The 26,194-nt window shown below is 42.6% G+C and overlaps 1 protein-coding gene and 1 long non-coding RNA gene across 11 annotated transcripts in view; one reads left to right on the top strand and one right to left on the bottom strand.

The window, feature by feature from the left end:
* PLCL2 (phospholipase C like 2) overlaps positions 1 to 26,194 on the top strand; it is a 134,711-nt gene that overhangs the window by 26,626 nt on the left and 81,891 nt on the right. Inside the window, exons 1-2 of one of the 9 annotated variants that reach the window (XM_083577674.1) lie at positions 10,257 to 10,281; positions 11,857 to 11,932. The exons of 4 other annotated variants lie outside the window; for them this stretch is intronic. The gene's annotated coding sequence lies outside the window, so the exon portion shown is untranslated. Of the gene's footprint in view, positions 1 to 10,236; positions 10,282 to 11,856; positions 11,933 to 12,214; positions 12,259 to 13,138; positions 14,453 to 26,194 lie in introns of those variants that run through there. 4 more of the 9 variants (XM_083577673.1, XM_083577666.1, XM_083577665.1 and 1 more) reach the window with 4 other exon arrangements.
* LOC310745644 lies at positions 5,819 to 11,906 on the bottom strand. Of its 2 annotated transcripts, none has more exons than XR_014540269.1 (3): positions 11,827 to 11,906; positions 9,780 to 9,854; positions 5,819 to 6,149 (listed from the first exon to the last, which is right to left on the bottom strand). It is a non-coding gene; the product is annotated as an uncharacterized lncRNA (long non-coding RNA). The 2 variants fall into 2 exon arrangements; XR_014540270.1 differs by lacking the exon at positions 11,827 to 11,906 and adding an exon at positions 9,984 to 10,247.

Genomic DNA, 26,194 nt, shown 5'->3' with positions numbered 1-26,194 from the left:
TAATCCAGCGGATAGATAGCTGTAGGAGCTGTTTTTCTTGTAGTGATTCACCTAATTGATTTCAATTAGACTAATATGAGTAAAATAACTGGGGAAGTATTTACACACTTAAGGCTCCAAGATGCTGTGCTATAGGCTGGGACTTTACTCTCCTTACCTTGCCACATGGGCGGGTGGACCTGCAAATGTGGTCGTATATGTAGAAAACACAATAATTCCTGCCTGTGCTGAAATGTTCTGCTTAGGGGTTTACTCACATGAAGAAGTTAATATAATATTTCATTGCCCAATAGATATACAAACAATTTACACTGGAGCTCCTCTTGCGACTGGCTCTTTCGCTAGAGATAACCTCTAAATTAATGAAGTGTCTCTAAATGCCAGCAATCACTGCATCTCCCTTTTCCTCCCAACTAGAAGCAACAACAAACACTCAAAAACATTAGCCCAACTGTCATTTATGATAAATGTTCCAAAGATTAGATCTTCCCAGCATATCACCCTAATGTGAGTCTTTACCATACAGTTCCTTGCCCTGTGGCAGTCTTTTCAGAAAGGTTTTGGGAGGACAGCTCCCCTTTTCCAGGGGGCTGCATTGTGGGAGGAGTTCCGAGACCTCCCAGTGACCCAGGGGTGGGCAGGGGGATGCTGCCCATGTCAATAGGACACCCAGCCGCATCACGCCCCCTGCTGACCATTGGGTTAGCTGGGGGGCGTGGCCACATGCCATTTAAACCGAGGAGTGGCTGGGAGAGTGACCTCCATTTGTCCTCTTCGTCAGATCTGGGCTGGTTGTCCTGCGGGGCCTCGCCACATAGTCATTATGGAGCATTCACCTTCCTCCCTGATGTTCAGAGCCTTTGTTCTTCCAGGGATTATCTCTATAATCCCATCCCTATCCCTTCCATTTCCTGTAGGAATGTGTCTCTCAATTACAGCACTCACTACACTGTTCTTGGTGCTTTGACTAGGACAGCAGAGGACAGATCTTGATCTCCTAGGTTGCTGGATGATTTGCAGTAAGAGATTCTGACCCCTAATTATTTAACAATAGGAACGACCAAAACCTGCTAAATTAGGCAAATTATCTTTTTCTGTTATAGCTCAGATGAAACAGATGTATATCTGTATATTCAGATCATATAGCCACTACACTACCCTGCCACAGTTACGTAGTTGGTGGAGGGAGTTATAAATAGCAAGTTCACAGGGAAAGGGAACAAGCTTTTGAGTTCTCCAGAATGCTTCATCAGGCTAGATGATAAACCAAGCAAATGGAGAGAGAAGGGGTGGGGTGGGGGAGTTAGCTGGTGGCAAAGCCATGAGTCTGTATCTTGTTTTTCTTCTTCTTCTTTGGCGATCACTCGTAGCCGAGTAAGATTGTCTTCCATAAACACGGTTTTAACCATGAGTCCGTAAGTGACTGTGGAGGCCAATTCTGGTCCTGCATGTCCTTCCACAGGGGGGACATTGGTTCCCGGGCGGGAGTTGATCACGGTGTGGATTTGCTAAGCGTGCCTTCCTCTACATGCTTCTAGCTACCATCCCAAACATACCAAACAATCCATTGTATATAGCCAGGCCCTACGTTACAGCCGCATCCGTTCCAACTCTACAGACAGAGACTCTGACCTAAGAGATCTACAGCAAACCGTTTTAGAACTAAAATATCCACCTGATGAAGTTAAACAACAGATCAACAGAGCCAGACTGATACCCAGAGAGAACTTGCTGCAAGACAGACCCAAAAAAGAAAATAACAGAACACCACTAGTAATCATATACAGCTCCCAAAGTTAAAACAGTTCAACGCATCATCAGAGATCTACAACCTCTCCTAGACAATGACAGCTCTCTTTCTCAAGCTCTGGGAGGAAAACCTTTCATTGCCTACAGACAGCCACCCAATCTTAAACAACTCCTCACCCACAATAATACAACAATCAGACTTAACATGGACACTGGTATCAGAGCTTGCAATAAACCCAGATGCCAACTTTGCTGCCACATACACCTGGACAACACCATTACTGGCCCCAACAATATCAAACATACCATCTCAGGACTATTTAATTGCTCATCTTCTAACATTCTGTATGCCATCAAATGCCAACATTGCCCTTCAGCCCTCTATATTGGAAAAACAGGCCAAACCCTACGCCAAAGGATAAATGGACAGAAATCTGATATCAGGAATCACAAGACAGAGAAACCAGTAGGAGAACACTTCAATCTCCCAGGACATTCTATACAAGATCTCAAAGTAGCTGTTTTCTTACAAAAGAATTTCAGAAATAGACTGGAAAGAGAAGTTGCTGAATTGCAACTTATTACCAAACTTAAAACAATGGAGAGACCTGGTCTGAATAGAGACATTGGATTCTTATCTCATTATACATGATAAATTATACATTTATCATTATACATTTTTAGCCATCTCACCCCTTGCTTTTTCCTGTAAGACCAATTGCAGTCGTTAACAGTCGTCAACAGGTTTACCACACCTATCAGCCAATCACCCATTCCCACCACCCTTCTGAGTAATACACTGAAACAGAAGTGAGAGGGTAGGGAGGGGTATCTGAAGAAGTGTGCATTCACACGGAAGCTCATACCAATAGCAAACTTAGTCGGTCTCTAAGGTGCTACTGGAAGGAAATTTTTTTTGTTCCAAATGCATTTGTTGAGGATGGTATTCAATTAAATTTTAATCAGAGTAGACCCATTGAAATTTGGTCATGCTCATGAATTTCAGTGGGTCTGCTTTGAGTAAAACTTACACATGTCTTTTATCATAGTCATTGACAGCCAAACACTATTTCAAAGATAGCAATACAATATCCAGAGCACAGGTAACATGGGGAAGGTAAACAGGGCCTAGGCTAGGCTATTGCCAGGAGAATATCTGTATAGATGTGGCTTTCTTTAAATACACACAAACACACATTCTCTCTCTCTCTCTCTCTCTCTCTCTCTCTCTCCCTCCCTCTCAGTGTGTGTTTCAGCACTGAAAAGATGCTTAGGCCATCACTTAGCTCAATAAATTTTCCTGTTGCTTATCTCTACTAACTGCTTGAACATTTCTTACAAATTTTATCTCATCTATATAGGAAAGAGAATAAAAAGTGATAAATGTGGGAGATGGTTGCCGGATTTCTAAAGATCAGCTATAGTTCTGGCAGCAAGTCTCAGAAGACTTGTCTTCTGAGGCCTCAGGTGGTGTGATAAAGGATTTGACAACCTGCTGTGTGGCATGATCTCCATCATTTTTTGCTTAAGTGCAAGAAATTGAAAAGCAACACCCTCAAGACTGACTCAGCTCCTGTTTTCTAAATACAAAAATCCTTACACTGTAGGGTTGCCAACTTCCAGCCAGACACAACCTTCTATGTCCTCCTCGTAGCACCTGCTTGCCATGTGACCCAATACCTCTACCCTCATAAAGTGGAATTAACTGCACCACACAGGGTAGCCTAACTCAAGAGGGAAGCTCTGTTTTTAGTACCATATGCAGCTGCATAGAGTTTGAGGAAGTGGAGAAGTTAAAATAAACAAGCAGTTCAAGACTGTGTGAATAGGACAAAGGAGGGGTTAATGACATGCCTGCCAGTGATGTCATAGGCACTATCCAATAGGGTCCTGCAACATTTGCATAACCACTGTCCCCAGCAAGTAGCAGGAAGCACAGTAGCTGTGTTTTATGGGGCAAACAACAGTTAAACATATTTCACTTACGATACTAGAGGCCCAAGTGGCACCCGCAGCATAGAGCAGATTCCACCAGATGGTGCTGGTGTGCCAAATGCGACCCCTCCTGGACAGAAGCAGCCTGGTCATAAGTATCTGGTAACCTTCAGATCAGATTGCTGCAACTCTGCTATAGGCAGGACTACCTTTGAAGAGTGCTTGGAAGCTGTTGTTACTCCAAAATGGTGTAACTGCTGGGCTACAAATTGGGACCAGGCAATGGAAACTATCTCCCTGGTTTTAAAACAGCTGCACTGGCTGCCATTCCATTTCTAAACTCAAAGCAATGGGCTTGATGATGAAAGCCCTATAGAGATTGGGAGCTGGGTAACAAAAGGACCACATTGCCCCACATAAGCTTGTCCATGTGTCAGGTTATCTGCTGGCCTGCATTGCACCTTTACATATGTGGGTTGTAACACACATGTCCGACTCACAGGTGGACTCTGCATTCATTTCTACTGTGCAGGTTAAAAGCTTTCTGTGTTGGGACATCTTTGGCTTCTATGTCCCGAGTGCACTAAAAATATACATCCTTAGTTCTGAAGCATTTTAAAAAACAGGAAACAGTCATTTGCAGAGGGTAACTGTCTTAATTTGTTGCAGCAAAAACAGTTATTCTGGCACCTTAAAGACACATTTATTGTAACATGAGTTTTCAAGGTCTGCAGTCCACTTCATCTGATGCACTGTGTGTTTGTTTACATTTTTATGCTGCCTTTCCTCCAAGCAGCTCAAGGTTGGCACACACAGTTCTCGCCTTCCCCATTTTTATCCTCACAACAACCATGTGAAGTTAAGCCAACAGAGCATGACTGGCCCAAGGTAACCTAGTGAGTTCATGGCTGAGTAGGGATTTGAATCTGGGTCTCCCCAGTCCTAGTCCAGTACTCTAGCCACTATACTATACCTACACTGCCACAGTTATCTAGTCGGTGGAGGGGGTTATAAATAGCGAGTTCACAGGGAAAGGGAACAAGCGTAAATGCAACAAAACGGTGTGCAAGCTTTTGAGTTTTCCAGAATGCTTCATCAGGCTAGATGATAAACCAAGCAAATGGGGAGAGAAGGGGGGTGGGGGAATTAGCTGGTGTCAAAGCCATGAGTCTTTATCTTGTAATAGTCTTAAGAAGGGGGAATGTAGCAGACATTCAAATGATGTGCTATAGGTGCTTTGCAGGTCTTTGGCTACACCAAAGCCTTTTGGGAAGGTGGAATACACAACTTTTCCCATCTCTGGAAATGGAAGAAGCTGCTGTTACCCAAATCTCTCTCCAACCTTAGGTGAAATACACAGATTCCTTGGTAGGTAGAAAACAAGAATAAAGACAAACTGCGTATTTTTTATATTAACAAAGGTGCAAGTTAAATTAGGTGGTTTGGTAGGTAAATTTCCATAATTATGTGATTAACAGTGGTCATTCACAAAACAGCTATTGTTGCTAATGCAGATATACTGGGATTAGTAAGCCAATTAACACTGGTGGTGTAACAAAAACCTTTTTACCCTATTCAGTTCACAGATAACAGCAATGAACCTCTTAATGAATTGTAATTGAGCACTTTCGCAGTGCAGTCTCCCTTTGAAGTCCCTTTGTACAGACACTTTAAAGTCAGTAGCAGAATAAGCTGGGAAGTTGAAAACCCTATTAGTTTCTGAATATATTGCCATTTCTGCTGTCAGATCTGTGCCCATTCTTTTAGGTAGAGACTAACCTGTTTGCCCTATGCAGAATGCAAAAGCAATAAATATAGCCTTCAAACATTAGATGTCCACCACCCAAATATTTGCTTAGGAATAACAGCATTTCACAACAAGAGTTTTTTTCATGACCTTATTGACTCAACTCTGCCATTAATGATTGTGTGAAGCCCAGCTGGAAGTTCACAATAATATTTGATTGACGCCATCAAAAAATGGACCTGCAATCACATGCGCAGGAGTGGTCTACCAGACTGCTTCCTCATAATAATCTAAGCAGCTCTTCATTTGATTGCAATTCACTTCTGTGTCTCAGTTTTGCTTGGTTAGCAGTGGTGATCAGAAAAAATGTCACACTTCAAGCATACATGGTCTCCTTTTGTGTATATATTTAGCTAGAACCTCAGAGCCCTGTGATTTTTTTAAAAAAGTACAAGTCTAGAGTAAATGCTCTGCATAGTTAGGAAATCCTCCCTAACTGTGGGGAGACTTAGACCACGGTCCAACTATTTCTACATTGCATTTCTCAAAGTCTATTTGAAAACCCCACGAATGGAATACGATGCTGATAGCCCATCCTCTGCTGCTGGTCCCTGGTATCTTGAGGTATGAAGTATGCTTCCTTTGAATATTATGGTTCCATCTTTGGCTATTATGAGTAAGAGCCATCAACAACCAACTTCCTGCCCTTTAATTTGTACTATAAAAGGAAAAAAGCATCATAGGTTAGGGCACAATTTCATTTCCGACTCTGTTCTGCTTCCTAACTCTTAAATGGAAATAAGGGACAGAGTGGTTGCAAAAGAGTGAAAATGTATCTTCTAGCATCCAATGAAGTTGAATGTTGGAGGATTCCAGACAAATGAAAGGAAGCGCTTCTTGACACAGCACATAGCTAAACTATGGAATTTGCTTCCACACGATGTAGTGAGGATTAGATAAATTCATGGAGGATAAGGCTATTATTAGTGGCTAAGCGAACAAAATAACTTCAGTGGGAGGTTGCATTGTGAAACTGCTCAATTACAGTTCATCAACTGCTTCACTCAAAAACTGAGAGAGGATTTTTATCATATTACATCTGTTAATTGATTTACCAATGTGACCACTGTTAATTAAGTAATTGTCGCTGTCTGCATTTTCTGCATTACAGTTCCCACTGTTTACAATCCCGCCTCCATCTGTAACTCAGGATAACACTTCATGCATATGATGGAGTGGACTGTAATCCAGGAAAGCTGATGCCATAATATATTACTTACTCATTAAGATGCAATAAACCTCTTTCTTGTTTTGTTAGGTAAATTGCTACTCTAGTCATTTTTAAAAGAACAGATTAGGAAAAAGTATCCTGACAGCCAGACCTCTTTTGAGTGTTTTGAAGGAGACAGCCATCAGAGTTTGAAGAAGGTGAAACATACTTATCTACAAGAAGAGGGAAGGGGTGTGGGTGTGGGTGTAAGTGAGAGAAAAGTATAGGGGAAAGAGATAAGTTTATCCTTTTCAGAAGAGGTGTATAGATGGAGCCAACTTACAGCTGGGAATTTGATATGGAATAGCAGATGTGATGCCTTCCTTTCTTATCTTAGTGAATACTCTCTTTGTATATTTGTAAATAAAGGAAATATTACTACCATGTACTAAGTCTCCAGTGGTTTCGCTTCCAAAGGAAACCATACTTGGGTAGTACTTCCCCTGGAACTTTTAATTGATTGAGGAAGTGGGCAATAAACAAAAGAAGCCTCAGGTATCCTCAGGCCATGGAATGAAAAGATCCCAGCTTATCACTGGCATTTCCAGTAGGGGTGGAGGGAGCATAGCTTGGTGGTAGAATGTCTGCTTTGTACACAAAGATCCCAGAATATCCCTGGCATTTCCAGTTAAAAACTGATGGGGAAGACAACTGAGACTCTGGAGCCACTGCCAGCCAGAGCAGGCTGTACTAGGATAGAGGGACAAATAGTCAGATCTAGGATGGTATCTTGTGTCCCTTCTATTGAAATACGCAAAATCTATGCCTGCCGTTTCTATGCAAAGATCTAGCATATGCAAGAGAAGCCAGGGACCGTTGACCACAGCAATTTTCTGTTCTCCAAACAGTGGTTACTAGCAACAATGGTTATGCTCTACCTTTACTGGTTGTACGCTTCTGAATACAAGTAGCTGGGAATTGCAGGTGAGAAGAGCACTGTTGTGCCAAGGTCCTGCTTGCAGGTTTCCCATGGTTGGCCCATCTGGTTGGCCACTATGAGAATTGGATTCTGTGCTGGACTGGGTGGATCACTGACCCAGCAGAGCTTTTCTTAAATTCTCCAAATTCTTGGGAGATTATAGGACGATTGATCAGGACTGTGATAGCTATATGGAATTTGGTTGCATGAATGTCATGTTTTTGGTGAGGTACAGTTACGTTAATACACAATTTCCACACATAATACATTTTTGTGCTATCAGTGAAAAGGTACACAAGCTATGCCTTCACCAGGTTGTGAACCTCTACAAAAGATGATTTTTAAAGAATTTTCTCATTGGAAGATGCTTGCATCCTTGTTCTACAGCTCCAGTGTAGTAACACATTATTAGCAGAGGGACATAGGGGGAACGCTGCCTGCTGGTACATGATTCTCTATGACTTGACTTGACTTGACCCTTTTGTGTATTACTGCCAACTGCATGGTGTTGCAAGCATGGTGTTTGGGTAAGGATCTACAGTACCAGCCAGAATGTTAAGGTTGACACATTATTGGCTAAAAATACGCAAGGAATCCATGTGTTCCGGGCTGTAAAACTGCACTATGTTTGAGAATTGGAGAGTGGGAACTTAAGAGGTTTGAGATTTCATTTCACTTCCCCCCCACCATTAGTTTCCTCCTGCTGCCTGATGGAACTCTCTATTGTTATTATTAAGCCAAAGACCCAGGTTGGCCTGTGAAACACCATTAACAAAGCAAAGTATCCAGTTCATGAATGTAGCTCAGTGATGTAAGATGTGCTTTCCAAGTCTCATCACAGCTTGGAAAGACACTTGCTTGAAAGACAATACTGCGTTGGAAAGATCATGGTCTGATTCAGTGTGGCAATTTCATAGGTTCATATGAATAGAGAAATCAGATGCTGGATTAGCTGTCTCCTGTTTATTTTAAATGTAATAATTTGTATTAATGGGAAAAGCCATTTGGCCTTAACAGTGGACTGTCAGATATATAGTCTACAAATATTTAGAGAGATTACATAGGGTCAGAGCTGCAAACAGATCTTTCTGAATATAACCTAGCCCCTAGTGGAGGAGCCTGATAAAATAAAAAAGCCCTCAATCTGTTAAGTCATTGTTAGGTCAAAGGAGGGCACTGTAGCCATCCACTTTAACAGATTGGTTGTCTGGGATGGGGGTGGAAGAGGGAGAAATTTCATCACAGAGATGAAGTGATTTCTCAATTGCTGAGGAAAGGAGCAGAGGAACTTGTGTGTGTGTGTGTGTGTGTGTGTGTGTGTGTGTGTGTGTAATGTTACAGAATTCTTTATCACCACACTGTGAAATATAATCCTGACGTTTTGCAAGCCAATAAAAGACAAGATTACATTACAATTTTAATGTTCACACTACAAATTATATATCCACTGCAGATACCAGTGTACAATACGAAATGTAGATTTACATTTCCTGTTGTAGAGTTAGGGTTAAGCCATTTGGGGGTGCTGAATACAGGGAGGGGCAGTTGGTTAGGGTCCCAAAGATTTGCATGTGCAGGCTCACACTCAAGTACACACATCCTTCCACCCCCACCCCCACCCCCACCCCCACAGAGACATGCACACAGCCACACAAATTTGCAGGCCCATGTGCAGTGGGCTGGGGGCCACTGGGATGCAGAAGTAGCAAAAATGACATGACACCATCTTGGGATCGAAATGGCCACAATATTATTGATTACAGATGCAATGAGGTGCTCCTTCATAGCTGCAGGGACAAACGGTAGCTCATCCACCTCCCCAAGCTCGGCGCTGGCGGGAAATATAGGGACATTCTGGGGTCAAATCAGAAGCCAGGATGACTTTCATAATTCCAGGACGGTCCCTGGAAAACAGGGACACTTGGAGGCAATGGGAAGGAACCTTTGTAAAACATAGTAAATGCTCAGGCTAGTGCTTTGCACCTCTGCTGTTAAAACAAATGGGATGCTTAGTTTAATCCTGTGCTTGCCTATTTGGAAGTAAATCTCACTGTGTTTAACTTGGGCCTATTTCCAAACAAGCATGCATAGGGTTGCAGTCTTACAAATGCTCAAGCTTGGGTGGACTGGATGTTGCCTATTAGTATTTAAAAGGTCACCTTCCCAAATACAGAAGGTGGAGCAGAGAGTGTGCCCAGGTCCAATAGAAACCAGGGTATCTGCAACTTTAATAGCTGTGTAGAAGAAATTTCAGCAGGTGAGAGTTTGTCATGCAGTTAAAATAAGCAAAGAAATGTCCATGGAACATTCAATACAACAATGAAGGTTATATAACAGTAGGCTGGTAATTTTAGGTGTTCCACCGTCTAAAAGTTCTGTGGCTTGGTTGGTGTGTATTTGGAAGCTTAAACTTTCTGAAACTTACTCATTAGGAGGTGAAACTTTGCCAGGATATTCCCCTGTTTTCCATTTAAGAAATCAAATAAAAAATTATCACACAGTGTTCGTTATTGCTGGACATGCATGCACAGCCATATCATTTGGTTGCCTAGCAACCTGGGGGGTGGGGAGAGGACTGGCAAGAGGAAGAAAGAGAAAGAGAAAGCTTAGCAGAAAACACTCTGAGCAGCAGAAGAAAGGCAGTCTGACATTTCATTTAAGGTAGGTTTGGATTGGTTCTGGCACAGCACAGTGTGGTCCAGGTTATTGATGATGGTTCATAAAGGGGAACCTCACCTGTCTTGCAAAATGGCTAAGGTTTTCTAGCAAAGCTTGCTATGTCAAATCCTGTGAGTTTCAAATCTTTCTTATTTAGAAACGGGGAGGAAAAGGTGAGGGCTTGTTTTTGTGGAAACAAATGGCATTCAGTCTGCAACAACACAATACTTGTGCTGTGGTCTTCGGTCAAGATAGTCTGTAAACATGAGAACTGAGTTGCTTTTGAAATATAATAGCTTCTGTGTAGAGGAGTGAGGGCATATTTTTCATCACCACTATTGTTGAGTTGCAGAAATACTTTGTGATCAGAACATGATCCGTTCAGAGGGTAATAGAATGCCCTTTCTGAAAGCAAGAAATAAAATAGTATTACTCTTAGCAGCAGGAAGACTAATTTTTAATACTGTGTTTTGATTGTTGCAAGCCACGCTGGGACCTTGTGGGTAAAAGGTTGGCAATAAATGGTAATAATTATTTTTAAATTATTTTTGACTTACTTGATGTGTATGTTACTAAGTATACCATTATTAGAGCAGCAGAAATAAGAATAATTATTTTGATAAAATTGGAGGAGTGGTTAGAGTTCATGTTTTTCATGCAAAAGGTTCTGAGCTATGATCAATGGTCTGACATGCTAAAAGCCAATTTTGTGTTTCTGAGTATAAGATACAAACATGTGATTAATTAATTTTCCATTATTTGCTACTCCTCCGTACTTCCTGGCAGAACTAGGCAGTTACTGTATTTTCCTCCACCCTCAAAACGCAATAGGTTTTTCTGTCTGCCTCTGAAAAAAGCAAGACGTTTGGGAATATTAAAAAAACACACAACTGTTGACACATTTTATGACAACAATTTGACTATTGAAGCACATGCAACTCAAATGTATTTGAGAAAGAAGTTTTAGTTGTTGAGTGGCCAATGTCACTTGAACCAGGCTTTCTGATATTTGATAACTAGTCATTCATTTAGTCCACAGGGACTTTACAGATATTTAGACACTGTTCTAAAATTTTGATTAGCGACTAGGCAGATCCTATTGCACTTTTTGTTCTACAAACAAAGGGAAATGTCAGTGTTTCAAGATCCAACAATTAAATTCTATCTATGTCTTGTTGTTGTTGTTATTCTCTCTAAGCACATCCACCTTGATTTTCTTCCAATGGATTACCAATTTGATTTCAGACAATCGGAACAGGAAGTTCCATGTGACAGCCCTTTAGATATTTGAAGATGGCTATCATAGCTCCTCTCAGTCTCCTGTTACCCAGGCTAAACATACCCAATTCCTTCAACTATTCCTCATAAGGCTTGGTTTCCAGACCCTTTATCATTGCCTTCCTCTGCACACCTCGAAACCTCCTAATGACAAGAAAGACTGCTGCCAAAATGATACCGGTAACCACTTTGGCGGCAAACACCCTTGCTGTGTTACACGAGGTAGCATTCTGGATGGAGATTTGGCCCCATCACGGTCCTCCGAGTTACCTGTTGTCAGACTCTTCCCTCTGCCAACAGACAAGCTTTCTGAGGACTGAATTTTTCTAAACAAGAGAAGCCCATCATTTTATCATCAACTTCAGCTCTTTGCAAGGTAAGTGCTTGAAGTTGTGTAACTGGTAGCACTTAGTGCCCCTCGTCCGACATCTAAGGTACTTTTTCTTCTTCTCCTTAGATCTCTTAAGTTTAGATTACTTGAAAAGTCACCGCTCTCCCCCCCGCCCCCATTTCTGTTGTGGTTAATAATGAGAATAATTAAAAATGCCATTTAATTTACAGTAATTCTTAAGTGGCATTCCATTTGCATAACAACTAGAACACACTGGATAAACAGTTGCTAGGTAACTGGAAATTCTTCTTCACTCTTCTCCACTATTCCAAAGGAAGCTCCCACGCCCAGAACCTTTCACATCGTACAAGGTAAATACTTTGTCAGGAGGATATGTGAGGAAATGCTGAGGATTGGGCGTAAGACCACAACCCCTGGCTTCACGTTCCATGAACCAGGGAATGTAGCACGTTTTGCTCCAATATGCCATCATCAGAATGCTAAGAAATAATCTTAGCTACAGAGCATAGCTTGCTGAGAACCCACAGTGAATGTAGTTTATTTGCTCTCACTGGTAGTGGAGTGGAGCAGAACAGACCGAAAAAGAGCAATTAACAATAGTGTACCCTGATGCGCAGATAAGGCCAATATGATTGATGCTGGACTTTGCCGCTTCAGGAGACTGGTCTAACTAGTCTCCTTCCTATTGTGTGTGCCAGATTTCCCATTAGGCAGGAGATCTGGGTTTAGATCCTTGAATGCCTTTTCTAAAGCTTCAAAGCAGCTATTGAGTAGGGCTGTGAATTTATTGAGGATAGCAACAGGGAAAGGGCGTATTTAACCGTTTCCCCTTGTGACATGTTCATGACTGAAGTCCTCTTCCTCCACCCAAGCTGAAGGCATTAATACAGAGGTCGGCAACCTTGTCAGAGGATGGGCTGATCGACGCTTCGTCCTCAGAGGATGGGCCAGAGCGTGTGCGCACGCAAGCTCTTCCAGGTCAGAGGAGTGCCCGTGCATGTGCGCACGCTATTTCCGGCGCTCCTGCGACCTGGAAGAGTGCTGGAAATAGCGTGTGCGCATTCTCATGGGCGCTTCTCCGTCCCCCACGCAAGAACACATGCTTTTTCTGGTGCACATCCGGGTCAGAGGAGTACCCGTGCTCATGCACACAGGTACCACCAACCCAGATGTCAGTCCCCGTGCCGTGTTGGTAAGAGCGGGTGGCAGGGGGCGCCATGAGCCTGTTAGACAAGCCTTGTGGGCCGCTACAGGCCCATGGGCCTTAGGTTGCCGACCCCTGTATTAATATAACTGAGGGTAGGGAAACAGGACACTTACAGAAACCTGAACCACTTTTTGTCACCATTTGCATTAGGCGTAAATTTGTTCCCATTGGGATTTCTTGTAACAGGACTAAGTGTTAACCCAGTAACACTTAATAAAAACTGTTATTTTAAGGATGTGGAGTCAGTGAGAAATTGAAGTATTTTAAGGGTAGCCAATCTAGTTGCCGCCAGATGTTGTGGACTAGAACTCCCATCCCTAACCATTCGCCATGCTGGCTGAGGATGATAGGAGTTGTCGTCCACAACATCTGGAGGGCCCCATGTTAGCTACTCCTGGTGTAATGCTTTGTTGTATAGAAGGGAAAAAATAGAGAAACTAATCTGATATCTAGGCAGCCAAGTACACGATGGTGACTAGTGCAGAGAAGACACTAAGAGATGAACTATGTGCCAGATATTGATTTATTTATTTAGGACATTTCTACCCTGCCTTTCCCCTAAAAATAGTGCTCAAGGTGGCTGATAGAAATGAAAATCAACAGTGCAAATACCATCTAAAAAAAGCTGCCCGAAATCAATAAATTAGTAACAGCAGGAGTAAAACCACACAGTGTGAAAAGCACAGGTGAACAAGATGTTAATGACGAAGTTAGGCAAAACTAGGAGAGGGGATTCTAAACACAGCAAATTCCAAACACTCTCTGGAAGGCACCCTACAAATATCTAAGGATCAGGAGGGCACAGAGAGGCCTCATTCTGAAGGACTTAATTTATGTTAAGTTTGTTAGGGAGTAGTGCCTTCAGGGATCATGGTCCCAATCCAGTTAGATCTTTAAAGGTTAAAATCAGCACTTTGTAGTATGCTTGGAAGCAAAACTGGCAGCCGGTGTTGAATTTCTTAAAGAAGTGGTGGCCGAAGATCACCCATATGCCTTTGTGGGTAATTACTCAGCAGAACAAAGTAAACAAATATAGAGAGAAGTGAGATTCTGCTGAATCCTGAGGAAACAGACTGAGGATATCTCTTTAGAAGGAGCAATCCTGTGTCAGGTTCTGAGGAATATTAGCAGGCTTGGTCAGTCGTGCCTTCTGTTAAAGTAGGGGCGGAGAACCTTGTTGAGCCTCAAGGCTGCATTCCTTCATGGGCAAACTTCCAAGGACTGCAAGCTAGTGGTAGCTGGAGCAATAGATGTGACTCATACCTTTCTACAGTGGGCTACATTCCAGCCGCACAAAGCTGGAGATTTCTACACCTAGATCTCCATCCTCTGACCAGGTAAGCAAGAAACACCATTGCAGTTTCAAGGACAAATTCCAGCCGGGCAAAAGCACTCAAGCAATATGTGGAGCAGGGCTAGTGATGGATGTGGTCTGGGGTGAGTTCCTACAGACAGAGAGGCAAAGCCTGAGGTCCCCCACCTAAGGTTCCCCCCCCTCCAGCTTTTGACCCACGCAGAAGAGGCAACCTGTGGCCAAAATGTGGCTCCTTGGTCTTCAGCAGTGTTAAACTTTTGGTTAATGTGTGTACACACCAGAAGTTGATTGTGGACAAGTGCCACAGAGGCCTTTAATTTCACAACTTGCCATTGTGTGTTCATTGCATTCTGGTGCCCATGTGTTGGATAATCCTATGGATGTGGTTTACAACAGTATGCAACAGCCTTTCCCTTCCTCCATTTTGTTTTGTTTTGTTAATAACTTACTATTGAAAAGTGTATTGGTTTATGCAGATAACATTTCCCAACCCCCTTCTTCCACTTTACCTTTTTTTCTCCCTTTAAACCAGTTTTCTCCAATCTGGGGCCATCTACATGTTTTGGATTACAACTCCCATCATCCCTGACTGTCATCCATATTAGATGGGGATAATGGGAACTGGAGTCCACAATCTGGAGGACTCCAGCTTGGGGGAAGGCTGCTCTAAAGGATTAATTGCTATAAAGTCAATTATCCAAAGCTAAGAATATTATTGGCAGCTAGCTTTCACCATAGGTAGAGCACATTGTGAGCCACACTTATAGGCATGGTGACTGCAGCAGGCAGTGTAGTCGATTGGGTGAGGACTGCGGAGACCTTTGGAAACAATATTGGTACCTGTGTGAGCTCTTAAAAGTGGCAATCTCTGGGTTGGGGCATAGTAATCCTACTCATAACAAAACACAACTAGAGCTCTTTATTGTGCACATACAGTAAGCCTGCAACTTAAGCACATTTAACATTCAGCTTTATGCATTTGGCAAAATAATAAAAAATATATATTATAATAAATAATATTATATATGCACGATGGCGAACTCTACTTAATCAGAGTTATAAATAACCAGGGCAGGGAGTGGGATGGAGCCCCCACAAGTACACGAGATTCCCTGCTTTAACCTAAGGACAGCTGTAAAGATGGAGACCATGATATGCTGAGAAGAGGACGGGGGCTTGTCAGCATGGCTAAATAGGGCTACAGCCTTATGTAATTCATATTCAGTCATACATAGCCATCTTGGCTGTGAGTCCTGGAAGACCTGTCCCTTGTCTTGTTGGTCTTTTTGACATCTGGCTTGGGAGGTCAAGGCTGGCTGACTCCCGCTACAAAAGTTGAAGTTGTTAAACAGATTATTGGACTGGGGTTTTGTTTGGGCAGAGCTTTCAAACTTTTTAGGTTGGTAACACACCTTTTAGACATGCATCATTTCACGACACAGTAATTCAGTTTTGCCAGCAAACCAGAGATTAAACTAACCCCTTTCAGGCCCCGGGATGAGGGGGGCGGAAGCGTTTGTGCAACACACCTACACACTGCCGCCAACAGAGTAACGTGTCACGACACACAGTTTGGAAAGCACTGGTTTAGGGGGTTGTGTTGCTGTTACTGATATTAATTTTTTGTGATTATTTTTTAGATATTATTTATGTGGAAGTTGTTCAGTTTGGTTGTGTACTTTTTGATGTGTTTTATTATTTATGACTAGTTTTGCTATGTTTGTAATTATGTATTCATTTTCATGTTGCAAGCCACCATGAGCATGGGTTTAACTGTAGAAAGGCGGCGTAGAAATAAAACGATGACAATAAAACAGGAAAGCGGATAGAAAAGTTGTGCCTAAATTTCCAGTTGTGAAAATGGTTTCTGATTGTATTAGTTTTGAAAGTTGTTACTGTGCCTCTTCTCTCACATCTGGTTAAACATTCTTGATATTTACTGACTTTTCTGCTCCGCAAGGGCTCCAACTGATGTCTATGTTTTAAACAAAAGAATTCTCCTCTCTTTCAATATTGACTCAACAAACATAGCTACGCTTAGGGTCTCCTCAAGTATTTGGGTTCTTGCAGGGTCAGCACATAATGGATTGATCTCAAGGATCAGAGATTGGGGCGAGCAGTTAGTACTACTCGGCCAGGTGTAATCAAACAGAACATCTGAATAGCAGGGAATGTAACACTGGCACTGAGCCAAAGGGAAAGAACAGGAAAACAGAATTGAAGTGCCAGTAACAGCCCAAATGAGGATTTCTTAAAAGAACTAGATGGAAATTGATAGAAGAGCCGTCATATCCTACTGCGCTAAAGAAAGAGCTGGTGTTTCTTTTTGCTAAATTACAGAATTACATTACCGACAGACTCCACTAGTGCAAACAGTCTCTACTAGTACAGCATAAGTGGGGAAATAATCATGGAAACATCCGAGCATAATGCACGTTCATATTTACATTGTGAACATCTGTATCATGCTAGATGCATGATTTTAAACAGATTCATGCCCCTAGTTGACCTGAGCCAATATTATTGCTCTTATTGTGTGACTTTCAGATTAAGTTCTTTGTTCGCCCAGTGATTCCTATTTATAGTTTGAGCTTAGTCTATTTAGGTTTGTTAGGTTGGTTTTGCAATTCCTTCACTTTCGTTTACACAAAGTTCACACTCTCTTGAAGCATTTGATGGAAAGATTAGAAACATCTGAGCACAGGCAACTTCTATCTGTGGCAAATCAACAGTGTTAAATACTACCAAGCGATTTGATCACATTTTCTGTAACACCGAGTTAAACCCAACATTTGACTTCTTACAAGCAATTTAAGAAGAAATGTTTTTCGGTGAAAAACTGAAAAACGTCATCACACATGAAAAAAAGCTCACCTACACAATGGGCTTCAGTACCTCCGCCGTCAGGTAACATGCAAATTTATACTGGATTTTCTTTCCTTATCAGATTATCCACAAATCAGGAGAATCCTATTTTACCAGTGGGAAAGTGAGGACTGCCACTTGGATCAGGAGAATGTCATGTGGACACTGCAAAAACAAATAATTAGTGACATAAGCAGTTTCAAACCCACATTAAGCTCCACTGTAGATGAGCCCTATGAATCTTGGAACAGGCGCATACAACACTGGCTGTAAACTATAATGAGGTGAAACTATATTGAAATATAGCTATTGGAAACCACAGGCTAGTTATACTGGGAGGCAGGAATAATTTGAACACTGATGATCTAGCCTGTGCTCCTGGTGTTTCCTGGCTGTCTCTCCATTATTTTTGGCAGCATCATTCATGACTAATCTTCCTACTGGTGCTCCTGAATCTTTTTCTAATGTGCAGAAGGAATGAGATGTTGCAAGAGCATGAAAGAGACATCTTAAAAAAATAATGCAATATCTATTTTAGTATTGTTACGGAATGCAGCTCAGCTGTATCTTCTAAAATCTTCCTCACATTGTTCACAAAAGGCTTCCCAACATCTATGCTAGAGAGGATCTTGTGTGAGCTCCAGCAGAGGAGAAATTGCCGCACATGCACCCTGGATGATTGACTGCACCTGAGCACTGATGCTCCCTTTCAAATAGCATATTAATAAACCAATGGCACAGTCATCTCTATTCAGAGAGTTTACCAAAGCAGCAATATTAGTACCTGTACAGTTCATTAGAGAGTATTTCTACAACCAATAACAATCCTGGGTGCTATTTTCATATAACCACAGAAGAGTGCTTCTGCATGTTTACTACTTTACATAATTTCCAACATGGAAATGAATGGCTTTGAATGTGCTCAGACGAGCAGCATGTGCACAAAGGGTGAGGGGGATGGGGGAGGGCAAAAGCAGAAGCCTGTTCACAACCCTACATCTTGCATTTAAGAGTTGAGGGCGATCAATAAGATAATAGTGCTGAAAACGCAGATGTTTGTCATCCAAGTGCCTCTTGGCTGTATTGATGACCCTGCTTAAAATTGTGAGCAATGATACATTGCTGTTCTGCTGATTTTCATATATTTCCAGTGCACATTTCAGATAACACATTACAGATGCCTCAGATTAGCATTGGCCTGTGCAAAGAGCAAGTTGTTACATAAGTGGAAAAATGTCCTTTCTGATATAAATTTACTGTCATTTTTACCTCGATGGGGATAAAAAATACATTTTGTTTTTTTCTTTGTCTTGACTCTTTTAATCTTGGCAGCCTAGAATGCCAATTCCTTGACTCCAGATAGCTGCTTCCAGAGTTTCCTCCAGAGAAAATATTAGCTGCATGAGATGCCTAGTGAACCACATCTGTATTCTGGGCAGTGGAATAAAATGAATAAAAAACAGAATAAAAGAAGCTGCTATTGTATACATATGTGTTGCAAGAGCATCATGCTTAGCTCAGTGGTGCCTGCAAAAGGTTCCTGCTTTGGTTCCTGGCACCGTGACTGAAACCCTAGAGAACAGCCCTCAGTCAGTATAGACAATATGACTAGATTAATCAACAGCCTGATTTGATGATAAGCAGCTTCCTGCAATCATCACTCCCCTTTCCCTCTCCCAAACATATTCTGGAATCAGCTACCAGAGGAGCAAGAAGGGGTGTTGCTGGCAGACAGTCTGCTGGACTCACATATCCCTGGAGATTGTGGGTGAAGCTGTGGGAAGGGAAGGGGGATAGAAAGAGAAATAAGGCCAGAGGAACAAGCTGCTGGGCAGGAGCTCTTGCAGAGTGAAAAATGTCATCATGGCTGCTGGAATAGGAAAAGTTTCAATGGTGGTGATGGCAAGGTTCAGGAAGGAGATGTTCAGTGTAGTCTTATCCATCTGTACTCAGAAGTAGTTTATTCCTGAGTTCAATGGGATATATGTCGGATTGCAGCCTTAGTAGCATCAACTGTCATCTTGTGGCTCTTAAACGTGGGGACTTGAGATGTCATATAGTCCCTTTTGTCATTTTTGATTGTACAAAATGTAGCTGTGCTTGCACTGCAAAAGGACACAAGCCCCGCCAAACACAGTTGTTATTAGCACTGAGGCTTGTAGGATGAACAGCAGACAATGTCTTCCTATTACTTAGTACATTTCCCCCTCAAGTGGAGTAGCTGTGCTTCCCTTTGTAATATGTTCAGATTTTGCTAGGCTGGTGACTAAGGAGCACATATCACCTTGAAATCCTTTAATAATATTCCTTGGCTGAGGTAAGAGCAGAAAGACTACATCAAAGCAAAAGGAGGAAAGCAGAGTAGCACAGTGGCTTCTTTGAACATAGCATATTTTAAAATATTGCGGTACATTTTTAGTCTGCATGATGCCTGACTCCTGGATCCAGCAAGGGCTAAAATCTAATGGGGGATTCAGTTGTTGAACTAGCCAGGCTTCTCGGTGAGTTAATGGGCCTAAGCATGGCTTTGTGCCAGAGGGCAATGGGCAGGTCCTGCTTCCCTCACCTGACTGTTAGTTAGAAGGACAATGGCTAAAATTATGTGAGCTGGGCTAGAAGCAGGCAAAAAGCCAGAGAGTGAGAGCCATGCTTGACTTCTGCTTGAATCCAAGGCTGTGAGGATGGGAGAAGCAAGACCTTCTGGAGTATTAATGTTGTATGTCCTCACCCCGCCATCATAGTCTCAGGTTGTATATATGTGCAAGTAAACAGGTGGACGCAGGTGGCGCTGTGGGTTAAACCACAGAGCCTAGGGCTTGCCGATTGGAAGGTCGGCGGTTCGAAACCCCGCGACGGGGTGAGCTCCCGTTGCTCGGTCCCTGCTCCTGCCAACCTAGCAGTTCAAAAGCACGCCAGTGCAAGTAGATAAATAGGTACCACTCCAGTGGGAAGGTAAACAGTGTTTCTGTGCGCTGCTCTGGTTCGCCAGAAGCGGCTTAGTCATGCTGGCCACATGACCCGGAAGCTGTATGCCGGCTCCCTCAGCCAATAAAGCGAGATGAGCGCCGCAACCCCAGAGTCGGTCACAACTGGACCAAATGGTCAGGGGTCCCTTTACCTTAAACCATATAGCATAAAGACCACAATCTCTACTGTCCCTCATTCCAAGGAAACCGAATCCTAGGAAAATACCTGGAATTTCACACTGCTCAAAGATTGAGCAATTTGGATTAACCATTCTGCGCAAGGTACACTCCAGGAGAGAAACAAATTCAAAACAAAATAGATGACTACATACAACATAGTTGTGTGCAGATCTTCATTACCATGCGTAGGAACACTGTCTTATGCTGAGTGAGTCTCTTCGTCCATCTAGCTCAGTATTGTCCACACTGACTGGTAGCAGCTCCCCAGGATTTTAGATGGGGGACATTCCAAGCTATACTTGGAGATGACAGAGATTCAACCAGGAACCTTCTGCACGCAAAGCAATATTCTACCATTGAGCTAGAGCCCTTCCATTGTAGTTTGAGAACTCCTGGTACAGCAAAATAATAATAATAATAATAATAATAATAATAATGACTGATAGCAAAAGAATACCTGCACCCAGTGCTTTTTGGGGGGCAGGGGTACACACACCCCTAAACATTTTGTGAATCTAAGTTTGGCCTCATTGAGGGGCAGTATTTCAATATGTGTGGGAAAATGAGAGTACCCCTAAAAATTTTTTTAGAAAAAAAACCACTGCTTGCACCTGTAATTAGGGTTTCAGTGGTGACAAACAAAGGGTTTATTTGGAGTTTGGTTATTTACCATTACAAGACATTCCTCTGTTTCCTTTTTGAGTATTCCCAAGGATACAAATGCCCTTGATGAGGAACAAAAAATTCTTATCGACATTGAAAAGTTCTGCTGCCTTGGTAAGCAGCATGCTTTCAGTCCCCTTCAGTTGTGTACTTGCTCCTTAGACAACAGATAAATGTGTGACTACTGTACACTGTTTACAGCAGGCTTAGGAATATTTACAAAATATAAACAGAAAGACAAGGCCTGAGCTTCTGATCCCAAGGACACTGGGCTTCACAGGAGGACACACCATCTGGCTAAAACAAGTCCACATAATTCATGTATTTAGTGTTCTCCTTCCTTGGCTTCTCTGTTTTGGCTGATACATTTGAGTTCCATTAGGAGTATGCACTGCTCTGTATATTGGGAAACAATTTTGTTGCACAGGAAACCTTTAGTCCTTGTGTCTAAATCTCTTCTGTTAATAGTAGGTCTTTTTCATTTCCTCTCTGTTCCTCTCTACATCTCATTGACTCATTATAGACATAATGTTTCTCAATCTAGAATCTGAATACTCCTCCTTCCCCCTCTGGCTTGTGTGCTGCTTCTAACCTCACTTGCTGAAATTCCTATTTTCCCTTTCAGTGCTAACTGTGGTGAGCATTACAGATGCAATGAGTTGAAAACTCAGGGTACTTGGCTTTAAACTGGAGCACTATCTGTGGTTAGCATTCAGGTTGAGGCAACAGCTGCTAACCATTAGTGCTGAAAAGGAGTGAAATGCTGATATCAAGTGGCAGGGAGTGTGTGAACCTCAAGAGGAAATGGGAAGAGTTTGGGGAATCATACCTGCACCAAGCCACTGATATAAAGTAGGCGTATTCCAACAGACCAGTGTACCCTTTCTCCTTTTTCTTCCTTCTGCTGTTCTCAGATTCCTCTCCAGTGGACTTTATTTATTTCCATTCCCCATTCATGAATTTTATGCTCCCTATGCATAAAACAGCCCCTTCCTCTATTTGTCAGGCTGTCTTTTTATCCTCCACATATGTTCAAAACACACTTATTTGAGGAGGCATCCACATGAGCTGTTTTGGCCAGATTCAGTCATAGTTGTTATTCAAACAAATGAACAAAAAAATGGCTGGTTGTAGATGGAGGAGCTGATTAAGGTTTTCATCGTTGGCTTTTGTTTCAGGATCTGCTGTTAAGATAGGGTTGCCATATTTCAAAAAGTGAAAATCCCGCCAAAGTCTACTCTTCCAACCTGGGTTGCCATTAGAAGAGTGACTAGTGGGGTGCCACAGGTTTTGTCTTGGGCCTGGTCTTATTCAACATCTTTATCAACGACTTGGATGATGGACTCAAGGGCATCCTGATCAAATTTGCAGATGACACCAAACTGGGAGGGGTGGCTAACACCCCAGAGGACAGGATCACACTTCAAAACGACCTTGACAGATTAGAGAACTGGGCCAAAACAAACAAGATGAATTTTAACAGGGAGAAATGTAAAGTATTGCACTTGGTCAAAAAAAATGAGAGGCACAAATACAAGATGGGTGACACCTGGCTTGAGAGCAGTACATGTGAAAAGGATCTAGGAGTCTTGGTTGACCACAAACTTGACATGAGCCAACAGTGTGACGCGGCAGCTAAAAAAGCCAATGCAATTCTGGGCTGCATCAATAGGAGTATAGCATCTAGATCAAGGGAAGTAATAGTGCCACTGTATTCTGCTCTGGTCAGACCTCACCTGGAGTACTGTGTCCAGTTCTGGGCACCACAGTTCAAGAAGGACACTGACAAACTGGAACGTGTCCAGAGGAGGGCAACCAAAAAAGGCCTGGAAACGATGCCTTATGAGGAACGGCTAAGGGAGCTGGGCATGTTTAGCCTGGAGAAGAGGAAGTTAAGGGGTGATATGATAGCCATGTTCAAATATATAAAAGGATGTCACATAGAGGAGGGAGAAAGGTTGTTTTCTGCTGCTCCAGAGAAGCGGACACGGAGCAATGGTTCCAAACTACAAGAAAGAAGATTCCACCTAAACATTAGGAAGAACTTCCTGACAGTAAGAGCTGTTCGACAGTGGAATTTGCTGCCAAGGAGTGTGGTGGAGTCTCCTTCTTTGGAGGTCTTTAAGCAGAGGCTTGACAACCATATGTCAGGAGTGCTCTGATGGTGTTTCCTGCTTGGCAGGGGGTTGGACTCGATGGCCCTTGTGGTCTCTTCCAACTCTATGATTCTATTATTCTATTCTATGATTTTATGTCCAGATTTTCCCGGACATTGCAGCGCTTTCTTCCCGGACACTGTTTCCTGGCTGTGTCTGGGAAATTCCAGACATATGACGACCCTAGTTAAGATCTTCTGCAATCCTCCTTGTAGTGTGCCAGATTTCTTGAGGAACACTGAATTTGCAGGCTTCCATTTGAAAAATAGCAGATTCATATACTTTTGAACTGATCATCTTAGAGCAAGTAGTAGTAAAGGGATCCTTCTCCACAACATCATTCCCAAATGCCAGTCTCTATAAAAATAAATACGTGAATAGGTCAAGGAATGTACATTGGAAAGAATACTGAAGCTGTCTCCTGCCTCTGGCAAACCCAGTGTAGAGATGAGGGGAAATGTTCCCTCAACAACATTACAAATTATGGCCTATTTATTTTGCCTTATAGAACTCAATGGGACGCGGGTGGCACTGTGGGTTAAACCACTGTGCCGCTTGGACTTGCTGATCGAAAGGTCGGTGGTTTGAATCCCCATGACGGAGTGAGCTCTTGATGTTTGGTCCCAGCTCCTGCCAACCTAGCAGTTTGAAAGCACGCAGTGCAAGTAGATAAATAGGTACCGCTCCAGCGGGAAGGTAAACGGCATTTCCGTGCACTGCTCTGGTTTCGCCAGAAGCAGCTTAGTCATGCTGGCCATATGACCCAGAAAAACTGTCTGTGGAAGCAAACAAACGCTGGCTCCCTCGGCCTGTAAAGCGAGATGAGCGCCACAACCCCAGAGTCGTTCACAACTGGACTTAATTGCCAGGGGTCCCTTTACCTTTACCTTTATAGACCTCAATGCAGGCTATTTAAAACAACGCCGATTCACAAGGCAGCATTGCACAAGGCTGAAGGTCTCTCTGGTTCTAGCCCAAGTGTTCCTCACACTCCCATTTTCGGGATAGGCCATAGTGGCAGAGCATCTAATATCTATGACCAGCACCTGGTGTGGAGACTGGAGCCGAGCCAGGAAGAGTTGGAATGAACCACAGTGAGGGAGAGGGCTCCTGCACTCAGTTCCTGCTTGTGGGTTTCCCACAGACATCTGGTTGGCCACCATGAGAAAGGATGCTGAACTTGATGGGCCATTGGGTTGATCCACCAGGCTATCCTTATGTCCTTACATTCTCTTGGAGAAGATTGCATTAATTTCCATGAATTTTCCCAAAACAGACATTGGGCCAACTAGCCCATAGCTTTATGCCCCCTCCCAATTACTTTTAATGCTAATACTGTAGTATCAAGATCTGTCCTTAAGAGGAAATCATAATGTATGTTTATGGTTGGGCAAAGGCAGATATCTCAAAGTGTTTTATGCTTGGTTTAATCAGTCCTGTCTCATTTTCTTTTCAGGAGGTATGTATCATATAATACTTCAGAAGCCATTTGACTAAAATAGAATGATGTAACTTGTATGCCACTTATCAGACTGATACTAATTCCTTTGTGATCCTTATCATTTACTCCCATTGGAGTATAGCGTGTCATCAGCTTTCAGACTGGCAAGATAATTGCTAACATCAGAATGGAGAAACTGTACAACTGAAATGAATATGTGTCAGATTTCCATCTTCCTTTAGGAGGCTGGGCAAGAAGAAACATGGAGATATGTGCTATAGATGTATCCATGAATGAGGAATTCTCGAAACAATTTTCTTTTTTAAGAACCACTGTGATGATTGTTAACTTTTGACTGGAGCATATCAAGTTAGGACTCTTCCTTTGAACAATTTACAAATAGGTTCAGTGTTTTCAGACATGTAAATTATAATGGCGATAATTTGTTTCATAAGGTTGCAACTGCAGAAATAATGAAATTGGGTTCCTTAGCTGAAGAACATGAAATAGTCACACAATATTAGGATCCAGAGATCTAAACTCAGACATAGGCAAACTCGGCCTTCCAGATGTTTTGTAACTACGACTCCCATCATCCCTGACCACTGGTCCTGTTAGCTATGGATGATGGGAGTTGTGACTTAGATTTTAGTGACAACCATGCAAATAATGGTTTAAAGATGGAAGACCCGTATGCAAAACAATGACTAGCCTATCAATGGTACTTTAATTCCTAGAAAGGTTCCAGTATTGGAATATGTGTGTAAGTCATGATGACTTCAGGTATCTTCCTGCAAATTACCCAGCTCAACACCTTATTGTCTATTTACAAATTCAGGGATAGGAAGCTCCATTTCCTGCCACCTTGTCCCGCCCTCCAGTGTAGCTTTAGAACAAAACTTTCCAAACTGTGTGTTGCGACACAACCCATTAGTTTGTCAGCTACATTGTGTAGGTGTGTCATGTGAATGCTCCCCATGCTGCTGCTGGGGCTGGAAAGGAGTTAGTTTAATTTCCGGTTTGCTAGTAAAATTGAATTACTTTGTTGTGAAATGATGCATGCCTAAAAAGTGTGTCACCAACATGAAAAGTTTGGAAATGTCTGCTTTAGAAGATGAAGCTTTTCCACCAGCATCTCTAGGCAGAGAAACCTGTTGGGGGGGGAGGGAGATGGCAGTCTCATGCTACACCCTTCAGCAGCAGTCAGCTACATACTGTTTAGAACCACACCATTGTGTGCCATGTTACCTTGGGGTTTCCTGCAGCCATACCACAGTATGCAGGTGGCGCTGTGGTCTAAACCACTGAGCCTCTTGGGCTTGCCAATTGGAAGGTTGGCGGTTTGAATCTGCACAATGGAGTGAGTTCCCATTGCTCTGTCCCAGCTCCTGCCATCCTAGCAGTTCGAAAGCACACCAGTGCAAGTACATAAATAGGTACCGCTGCGGCAGGAAGGTAAACAGCATTTCTGTGTGCTCTGGTTTCTGTCGTTC

This window comes from Podarcis filfolensis (genome assembly GCF_964270895.1).
Source record: "Podarcis filfolensis genome assembly, chromosome: 12".
Classification (NCBI taxonomy): domain Eukaryota; kingdom Metazoa; phylum Chordata; class Lepidosauria; order Squamata; family Lacertidae; genus Podarcis; species Podarcis filfolensis.
The sequence above is the reverse complement of the archived record's forward strand: the minus strand, read 5'-3'. Positions and strand labels throughout refer to the sequence as shown.